Here is an 11,151-nt window from a genome sequence, read left to right on the forward strand (position 1 = left end):
TCTCCCCATCTCTCCCTCTTCCCCTCCCTCTTTCTCTTTCATGGAAGAAAGACAGAAACCAATAAAAACAAATTTCTCAGCATACAAAAAGATATATTAGCAAAGTATTTAAGTTAGAGAGTGATGGTTTTCATAAGCTGCAAAGGTTTCTTATTTTACAAAAGCCTATTCAAGATATTTTTAGGGGACCAGCAGTTAGCGTAATGGCTATGTCACTGGACTCCCATATAGTCGACTGCGGTTTGTGTCCTGGACCCAGTGGCTTAAACTCATGCCAGGTGCGTGTGCGTGCATGCCCAAAATCCCGAGAAGAGAAGGGATTGCGGCATGGCCATGCCCCCTGGGGGGTGATTTCTCTCTATCTCTCTCTGTCTGGCTGGCAAGCACACGCACCCTATAGCAAAAACCTCTTCAAAAAAAAAAAAAAGATATTTTTAGTAGTAAATTCCTTATACAGATTTAAGATCAGATTTGTTTTGCACACAGTTCAGAAAGGATATCTACTATATATAACGTGTGATACACTCCCAAGTTATCCTCAAAATAACTTGGTAAAATGATCATAGGTTCTGTAGATGCTATATGCAGTTAATACTTTGAAAACTAAAGTTGGAAAATTGTGATTTACCTATAATTATGCATTAAGTCTATAATAAGTTAAGACATTTTTATTTTGTGCTCCTTGCTAAGATCCTACTTGATCAGGATGAGGAATTCTAAATAATTCTGAGCAAGCAGAGATAAAATACAGTTCCTAAAAGAGAACTTTACTCATAGCAACCACTATAATTTTGCTTTGCTGATAGCAAACGTTGTGCTAAATAAAGAATAGTAAAAGGGAGGAGGGAGGGCCGCCATATGGCGTGGACGTTAAGGCAGCTGGATTCCACATGACCAAAGCCTCAGTTTGAGTCAAACATGCCAGGCATGCATGCTTGCATGCCCAAAATTCCAAGAGAATGAAGAAGGGGTTGTGTTGTGGCCATCCCCTCTGGGGGATGCTTTCTCACTTTCTCTCTCTCTGAACAAACAAACAAAAAAGGTTGGGATGGGGGAATCGAACATCTTCCTACAGATCTATCCTTGGGAATATGTTGCCTTTTCTTTACAAACCTGTTTGAAAATCTGCTGTGCTTTCTCAGAGATCACTCTTTCATGCTAAAGTTACTTTTCTCCTTGTGAAGCATAAAATTATTTGCCATTTTTTACCTAAGAAAGTACTTCTTTCCCATTTAAAATATTCCTGTCACCTAGATTGGACAGGGGAACTTCGAAGGGTACTTTTCTTTCTTTTTTTTTTTTATCTTTTTTATTTTTAAGGTTTTTGCCATAGGGCATATGCATCTGCCAGGGAGAGAGACAGAGACAGTGAGATGGCAAGTGAGAAATCAGCACCCAGGGTGTATGGACACAACATAATCTCTCCTGCTCCTGGGATTTTGGGCACATACAAACATTGGCCCGAGTCTTAAGCCTCCAGATCTGGGACTCAAACCTCAGTCAGCCATGTGGGAGTCCAGAGCCTTAACCACTATGCTACCTACTGGGCACTTTTCTTAGTGGGGCTGAATGACAATCTTCTGAGGTGTAGATGTTATTGTCCCCTTGTTTAGATGAGGATATTGAGGCTGTAAGAAAGGATCACTTGCTCAAGGCAGAAGAATAGGAGGCAGACCTATCCTGCAACTTTCATTTCCTAGCAACATTACCTTTCCTTGGTGTGTGTGTGTGTTTATTTTGGATTGCTTTTTTTTTTTTTTTTTATGTTTTTGTCATAGGGTGCATGTGCTCACTGGAGAAAAACAGAGCGAAACAGAGAGAGGAAAATTAAGAAGTCACCCCACAGTGGGGATGGCCACAACACAATCCCTTCTCCTCCATTCTCCTCTTGGGATTCTGAGCACCCATGTACGTGTGCCTGGTGTGATATTCAAGATGCCGGGTCTGAGACTAGAACCATGGTCAGCCATGTGGGAGTCCAGCACTGTAACCATTATGCCAACTACTGGTCCCTCTTTCCTTTTTTTAAACATTTATTTATTTTTTATTTATTGAGATTTCTGCTATAGAGCACATGCACTCGCCAGAGAGAGAGAGAGAGAGAGAGAAGGTGATAAATCACCTACCAGTGGCTGGTCACTCTGCAATTCCTCCTCCATTCTTCTCTTGGGGTTTTGGGCACACATGCACACATGCCCAGAGAGAGTTTCAAGTCGCCCGGTCCAGGACCCAAACCGTGGTTGGCTATGTGGGAGTCCAGAGCCTTAACCACTATGCCAACTGTTGGTTCCAACATTTAATTTTGTAAAAAAAAAAAAAAAGCTTGCCAGAGGATGCATGTTCTCATCAGAAAGAGACACACAGATAAAGCGCCCACTCCCATGGGAGACAGCCACATCACAATCCATTCTGGATTTGGGGCATGTACATTTGCCTGGTGTGTGTTTCACAAGCCTCTGGGTCCAGGACTTGAACTGTGTAGTCAGCCATGTGGGACCCAGCTACCCCACCATCACACCATGGGCTGGTCCCAATACTATCTTTCTAAATTAAGGAGAGTGTATGAAATTGTTCTTCCATTGCCTTTGCCTCTGAATAATTCTCTGTCACACCCAAGGTGCTGAGCTCATCCCCGCTGCTCAATGCAACTGTGCTTAGCTGGTACACTACAGGACGTAGAGCTTATTCTGATGGGCTAAGGAAGTCTCCGTAACTATGGTACCCTTCCAAACCCCAAAATAGATTTTTTTCCTCTAGTAACACAGGTCTTAGGTACTCCTTATCAGAATATGTCACCCAGTCTTCCTTCCCAATACCAGGTTCTACTCTAGGGGCTCATCTCAATTAAACACCACTGTCCTCCTCCGGAGAAGTAAATATGCTGTTGGTTGTTATTAATACATGCTCTTTGTTTCTTTTCTTTTTTTCTTTATATACATCACTTTCACCCAAGTGCTTGAAATATGACAACTACTCAGTTATGCTTTGTCGGGTTAAGTAAGAGCGATGGTTCCAAGAAAAGCAACTCTTATTTGTTTGCTAACATTATTATGTTATTTAATTCATTAGAATGGCTAATATATGAACCAGCAGGTGGTGTGGTTGCTGGACTCCCACATGGCTGAATGCAGTTTGAGTCCTGGACGCAACAGCTTGAAAATCATGCTGAATGTGTGTGTGTGTGTGTGTGTGTACACATATGCATGCCCAAAATCCTGAGAGGAGAATGAAGCAAGAAGGGATTGCAGCATGGCCATTCCTCGTGGGTGTGTGTGTTGGGGGGTGACTTCTCATTTTCTCTCTCTCCTTCTCCAGTGAGTGCACATGCTCTCGAGCAAAAACAAAAAGACTAATAAATGTACATAGTACAAAATTCAAAGAATTTTCACTGCAGAATGTGAAAAGCAAGTCTCATGCCTATCCTAACTCTTTGTCTACTCCTCCCACAGTATCTTTCCAGAAATAGTCTATGTATATTTTATTTTTCACTTCAATCTTTTTTATTTAATTTTATTTACTCATTCATTTATCTTAACTTGACCAGTGATAGATACACAAAGAGAAAGAGAGAGGGAAAGTGAGAAAGCAAACCACCAAGTCCAGCACTCAAACCATGGTTGGCCATGTGGGAATGTCTAGCACCTTAACCACAATGCCACGTGCTGGCCCCACCTCAATTTTTCTTTTGAACAATTGTTTTAATAGCAATGCTAATATTAAAAATAGTAAAGATGGGACCAGCAGATGACGTAATGGTTACGTTGCTGGACTCCCACTTACTTGATTGCAGTTCTAGTCCCAGACCCAGCAATTTAAAACTCATGCCAGGTGCATGTGTATGCATGCCTAAGATCCTGAGAGGAAAATGGAGAAGGGATTGTGGCATGTCCATCCCCCCGGGGGGTGATTTCTCACTTTCTGTTTCTGTCTCTCTCCAGCGAGCATGAGCTCCCTATAACAACAATCTCTCAAAAAGAAAATGGCAGATATATATATGCATGCTTTTGAAACAGATTTTGAGTGTATAATCTCACTTGACATAATAATCTCATGAGGCATAAATGATAGGACAAGAGAGGCCATTCTGAAGATTACAGACATTGAAGCTAAAAATAGTCCCCAAGAATTCCGTAGTCAAAAAGCAATTGTTCATTAAATACAACAGGACTGTCACTTGGTTTCAATCCAGAGCAGTTCTCCAACTCCATTCACTCTCCTAACAAAATTACCTTGCTTTTCACATGGCATACTTATTATACCTTGCCAATCTTGTGATTCCTTACCAGAACCAGAACCTAATTTCAGAATAATACCTTCTCAATTCTTTTCCTGGTCATATATTAAACTAATGTTGACATTTAGTATTACTGTTCTTTGATTCGTAGGGTTTCTGCAGAGTAGAACCTTGCAAAGCTTCTTTTAATTGAAATAAAGTAGTCAGGTCCACCCTCAGCTGGGTGCTCCCATCCAGTGAACAGGGCTTTCTGTGTTTAAGTTCATCTCAGGACCCTTCCTCTTTCCTCATAAGAGGTAGTCTAACTCTTCACCATTCTCAAACTTCCTAACCCACCATTTACCATTCTGCAAACAGGCCAGCCTCTTGATTCTTGAGAGGAAGTGTCTCAACTTCCTCCCCGCTCTGACTTTTTCTCCCTCTTCACATCTGCTTGTTTCTTTTGTATTCAAAAGCTTAACTGTCTCTGTACCTTAGAACCGTGTCTTCCTGACTTTTTAGGGACTTTGAGTCCTCAGAAATCCGTCTTTTCTGTGACCTCGACCTCTCTTGTTCTTCCTTCTCACTGTCCTTCTCTTCTCTTCTTCCTTTTGGGGTATGTGTGTACTCCGATGTCTTCTGCCTTCACATCTGTGGCCTTGAACTGTCACTGTGAAGCTGTGAAAGAGTAGTCTATGTACACAGTGCCCCCCCCATCCTTGCCATCCCATTCACTCTTGGTTTTCCTTAGGACTCTCTGAGCAGAACTTCGAAGGCTCCTTTTCAGACCCTTCTTGCAGAGGTTTATTTTTTCAACTTCTCATCCAGAGAATTGCTTCCAGTTTGTTTATTTATTTATTTATTTATTTTACCTCTATGCTTTTGCACCTGTTCTCACCTCTGCTGGAACTCCATTCTCCTTTTCTGTCTTTACACCTCTGCACCCTTCTTCGAGACTGGGGCCAGCTCTCAGCATCCAGAGAACCTTTGCCTAAGTCACTAGAATGAGTTTGGATCCCTTTTCATTTTCTTGCTTTATCATTTGCTTCCTCTGCTTTTCTGAAGACATTACCCGTAGTTCTTCATTGAACCCCCACAATAGCTATTTAAAGCAAGTATGATCTGCTTGTTTGTTTGTTTTCTTTCATTAATGAAGCATGTGCTAGGGGCATGTGCTCCCCAGAGATAGAAAGGGCAAGTAAGAAAGCACCCTCCAGAGGGAATTGCCATGCCACATTTCCTTCTTCATTCTCCCCAGGGAGCTTGGACACGCACTCAGTGCCTAGCATGTTCTCAAGCTACTGTGTCAGGACTTGAAGCATGCAGTCAGCCATGTGAGATCCAGTCGCCTTAATCACCATCTCACAAGCTGATCCAGCAAGTACTATTATGATCTAAATTATACAAATAAGAAAACGGAGGTCCAAAGATGTGAATACATTTGTTCAAAATTAGAGAGTGAATCGGTAGAGAAGTCCAGGTTTGAACCCAGGCAGTCTGAATCTGTAGCCCATATGTGTAACCTACTCTGACTTTGAGCTTGTTGAATACATGAACAAGTGGTATTTAAAAACACACACACAGGGGCCAGCAGGTGATGTGGTGATTAAGGCTGCTGGACTCCCACATGGCCAACCACGGCTCCAGTCCTGGACCTGGCAGCTTGCTTTTTCACTTTCTCTCTTTTCTCTCTTTCACTCTGTCCCTCTCTGGTCAAATTAAAAATAAATAAATAAATAAAGTTAAAATTTAATACACACACACACTTATCAGACTTGAGATAAGTTTGTTTGCACAAACTGAAAAAAGGCCACACGTTCTCTGTGAAGAGGAAAAGTAAGGAGATAATAACAATAACCAACAAAGTTTAGAATTTCAAAAGCTCTTTGACAAACATCATCTGGTTTTATGAAACTGAAGTATGTTATGACCCCATTGTACACATGTGAAATCTGAGGCTGGCATAACCAGTTGCAGGACTCTGGCTTTTCACCTTCGTCCTTCTAGAGTTTTGCCTTTCTGGTATGAGGTCAAATGGATGAGTACATTGAAAGTGCAGTAAGTTAAAAAAAAAATGGAAAATTTTCACACTATTAATTATTTGTTTACACAACAGATAACAGGATCAATTTCTGAAATAAAGGGACCACACCCAAGGTTGCCATCACTTTGCAGGAGCTCTACTGCAGGAGCCAGAGCCAGTATTTATTTAAAACTTGTTTTCGGGACCAGCAGTTAGTGTAATGAAACCTGCAGTGTGGCATCTTCCAATCTCTCCCTGATGCTCTGGCCTCTACTTTCATCATTGCTTCTCTGACATTGATCTTCTTACTTTCCTTTTGTGAGAATGCTTGTGATTACATGGGTCCGCCTGGAGAATTCAGGGCAATCTGCCCATCTCAAGACCCTAAACTTAATCTTGCCTAAAAAGTGCCTTTTGTCATGGAAAACCAAAGGTTATGGAACTAGGAGGCAGACCTCTCTGGGATCATTATTTTGTCTCCCACACTTTGCTTTCTACTTTAGAGTTCCCTAAACCCGCACCTTTTGATGGGTCTTTTTGTACATAAACCTTCCTTGAAGTAACCCACATCCAACATCATCTTTTCCCTTGACTCTGTGCACCATCTATGGCACCTACCTTTAAGATGTATTTAAAAGATGGATTCAGGGCTGGCAGGTGGTGTGGTGATTAAGGCTGCTGGACTCCCACATGGCCGACCACGGCTCCAGTCCTGGACCTGGCAGCTTGCTTTTTCACTTTCTCTCTTTTCTCTCTTTCACTCTGTCCCTCTCTGGTCAAATTAAAAATAAATAAATAAATAAAGTTAAAATTTAATACACACACACACTTATCAGACTTGAGATAAGTTTGTTTGCACAAACTGAAAAAAGGCCACACGTTCTCTGTGAAGAGGAAAAGTAAGGAGATAATAACAATAACCAACAAAGTTTAGAATTTCAAAAGCTCTTTGACAAACATCATCTGGTTTTATGAAACTGAAGTATGTTATGACCCCATTGTACACATGTGAAATCTGAGGCTGGCATAACCAGTTGCAGGACTCTGGCTTTTCACCTTCGTCCTTCTAGAGTTTTGCCTTTCTGGTATGAGGTCAAATGGATGAGTACATTGAAAGTGCAGTAAGTTAAAAAAAAAATGGAAAATTTTCACACTATTAATTATTTGTTTACACAACAGATAACAGGATCAATTTCTGAAATAAAGGGACCACACCCAAGGTTGCCATCACTTTGCAGGAGCTCTACTGCAGGAGCCAGAGCCAGTATTTATTTAAAACTTGTTTTCGGGACCAGCAGTTAGTGTAATGGCTATGTCGCTGGACTCCCATGTAGTCGACCGCGGTTCAAGTCCTGGACCCGGTGGCTTAAACTCATGCCGGGCACATGTGTGTGTGTGCATGCACAAGATCCTGAGAGGAGAATGGAGGAAAAGGGATTGTGGCGTGGCCAACCCCCCTGGGGGGTGATTTCTCGCTTTCTGTCTGTCTGTCTCTGTCTGTCTGGCGAGCGCACGTGCTCTATAGCAAAAACCTCTCAAAATAAATAAATAAATAAATAAATAACAAAATTTGCAATATTGCCAAACCTTGGCCTCTGTATACAGTTCAGCCATAAGGTGCTTTTCTATGATTCGAGGGCTGGCTCACTGAACTCAGTAGGTAAGTCCTGTGTATTGGGAGCTGGATCCCACATGGCCAACGACAGCTTGAATCCCAGCCTCAGAGGCTTGTGTATGTACTTGCCCAAAATCCTGATGGAAAGGAGAAATGGAGGAAAACAGACTGCCATGTGGGCGTGTCTCTCACTCCCTCTGGCAGTATATGTGATTCCATCTCCTAGTTCCATTTCCTTAGCCAATGCATTGTGGATTTCTTTTCTTTTTCATTGTTTAGTTTAGTTTTTGTTTTTGCCATACAGCGTGTGCACTTGCTAGAGAGAGGCAGAAAACAGAACGAAAGAGGTAAGGAAAGTAAGAAATCACTCCTTTGTGAGGTTGGCCATGGGGCAATCTCTTCCTCCACAGTCTCCTTAGATTTTGGGCACAAATGGGGACCAGGAGTTAGTGTAATGGCTATGTCGCTGGACTCCCATGTAGTCGACCGTGGTTTGAGTCCTGGACCTGGCGGCTTAAACTCATGCCAGGCACGTGTGGATGCGTGCCCAAGATCCCGAGAGGAAAATGGAGGAGAAGGGATTGCAGCATGGCCATCCCCCCTGGGGGGTGATTTCTCGCTTTCTGTCTTTCTGTCTCTCTGTTTTTCTGGTGAGCGCACGTGACCTATAGCAAAAACCTCTCCGAAAAAAGAAAAAAGATTTTGGGCACAAATGCACTCTCGCCCACGTGAATTTTAAGCCACCACGTTTGTGACTCCTACAAGTGAAATCTAAGTGGGATCCTGCAATTTAACCTCCATGCCACCTGCTGGCCCACATTGTGGATTTTTAGAAGAGATTTGACATTCACTAAGTATTTAAATTGTTATCATTTTTTTAAAGAATTATATGTTCAATTTTATTTATTTTTATATTTAATTTTATTCATTGTCATTTATTTTATTTTTTTGAAGTTGACTAGAGAGAGATAGAAAGAGAAGGAAAGTGAGAAAGAAAACTGCCAGGTCCAAGACATGAATTGTGGTCAGCCATGTGGGAGTCTAGCTGCCTTAACCACCACGCTATCTGCCTGCTCCCATTTTTATTATTTTTAAAATTTGACCAGAGAGAGAGAGAAAAAGAGAAAGTGAGAAAGCAAGCCACCAGATCCAGTACTTGAACCGTAGTTGGCCACATGGGAGTCCAGCTCCTTAACCACCACATCACCTGCTGGTCCTGGTATTTTAAAAATAATTATTTAAATTATTTATTATTATTATTTTTCTATTTGCTTTGGGGAGGAGGCATACACTCACCAGAGAGAGACAGAGAGAGAAAGAGAGTAAGAGGGAAAGTGAGAAAGTAAGCCCCCAAGTCCAGGACTTAAACTGTAGTCAGCCATGTGGGATTCCAGCGTCTCAACCACCACACCACCCTGCTGGCCCCAAAATTGGTATAATTTTAAAACTTCATGTTTTACTTGACCTTACAGAAACTAAAGGTACAAGGTATTCTAGGTTGGTAAGAGAAGCCAACCAGGGTTTGAAATATAACTTTTAAAACAGTTGGGTTAACCAGAGACCAGATTAAGCATGTGCTCATGGCATCAGCAAAGTTTAAGCAATCCGATTTAAGAGGGTTTTGCCTGAGGGCATGTGCACTGGGGAGAGGGAGAGAGACAGATACAGTGAGAGGAAAGTTGAGAAATCATCCCTCAGTGTGAATGGCCATGCGGCAATCCCTTCTCCTCCATTCTCCTCCCAGTATATTGGGCGGGCACACACATGCACCCAGCACGATTTGGAAGCCACCAGGCCCAGGGCTCAAACCATGGTAAGCCATCGGGGAGTCCAGTGACATAACTGATATATCATCTGTTGCTTCCAGCGATCTGATTTTTAAAGTGTAACGTATATGTATATATGCGCACGTGTATACACACACACGCACACACGCACACACAGAAAGCATACAAGTAACAGTCAAATGGAAAAAAATCAGAACCTCGATATAGTTCCTTTAGCTTGTTAAACTTGTTAATTCTGTTTAACTTTTCATTCTGTGTGAGGGTGGTGGAGGGGGGCCGTGTCTTTTCAGTGATTAAGGTCTTCTTGGTCTTTACCTTTATGTAACATTGGTAATTCTACCCAAACGGTTTTCTTCTCAGTGCTTCCCCCAAATATTGCAAACTGGATAATTAAATGGCCAACAGATATTAGTTTAGGAAGTGGGGCACTGTTCTTAATGCTTATGTGTTCATCAATCCATTTAAACCTCACACTAGCCCTATAAAGTTATGGGGACACTCTTGGCTCCCCACTTTAAAGTAAGCATACTGTAAGATATTCCCATTAGGGAAGAGACTGTGGGGAACTGGAAAGAGATTCAAGAGCGCTCCAGGCAGCGTCTAAGCCTCACCTCTGAATCACTGCGCCACTCTGCGTCTAGAACCCTGAGCCCTTTTTGTGGTCTTGGAAAAGTGAGTTATTAATAACTAATGGAGTCTGCCCTCCCCACTTCGCTGTCTACTTAGAGTTAAATACACGTCATTTTGTAGGAGGCAGCCCTTCTGCCAGGCACTGCACGTGTCCAGGATGACCCTCCCTGCAAACAGGCTGCACACTCAGGAGGAGCGGGGGCGGTGCCGGCGCAGGGCGCAGGCCGCAGGCAGGCAGACGACCCACAGTGAATTCTTTGTTAGGATTTCTGGCACAGTGGACACGACACACGAAAGCCAGAGGCTGGGTGCGGGAAGGGCGACTGACTGTCGTCTGAGAGAAGAAATGCCTCTGAGCCAGTCTTACCCCGGTATAGATCCTCCGTGAGACTTACCACCGGGAGAGGAAAACTTTTGCCGTTTCTTTGGACGAAAAAAGGAAGCAATACTTTGCCTCTGACATCAAACACCCTGGTTCAAATTTGGCAGTTAGGAATCCCGCGCAGATTTCTATCGCCAGGGGGTTGCACGCGGGAGGAAGTAAAATGGGGAGAAATCTCGCTTTGGCAGAGTGCGCCCCTCTTGCCGGGCAGGAAGTGGCTCGCTGCGCTGAGGAGCCGAGGCCGGCCGCGTGGAGGAGCCAGGTGGGGGAGCCCAGGGTGCCCTCCCCCATGATGTCCTCAGGCTCTGGGCACTGACGGCTTCCGGCCGGTGCCCCCCACCCCCCCCCCCGAGCGAGGCAGCACGGATTCAGGGAAATCGCAATCCTCGAGCGAAGGGCGCCCCCCTGCTCGGGGATGACGCGGAGGCACCTAGGGCCCCTAGCGACTGGAGTCTGGGGGGGGCCTCTTCCGCCGGCGGGGGAGAAAGGAGGAGAGGCGGG

This window comes from Tupaia chinensis, unplaced genomic scaffold (genome assembly GCF_000334495.1).
Source record: "Tupaia chinensis unplaced genomic scaffold, TupChi_1.0 Scaffold144450_1, whole genome shotgun sequence".
NCBI classification, from domain to species: Eukaryota; Metazoa; Chordata; class Mammalia; order Scandentia; family Tupaiidae; genus Tupaia; species Tupaia belangeri.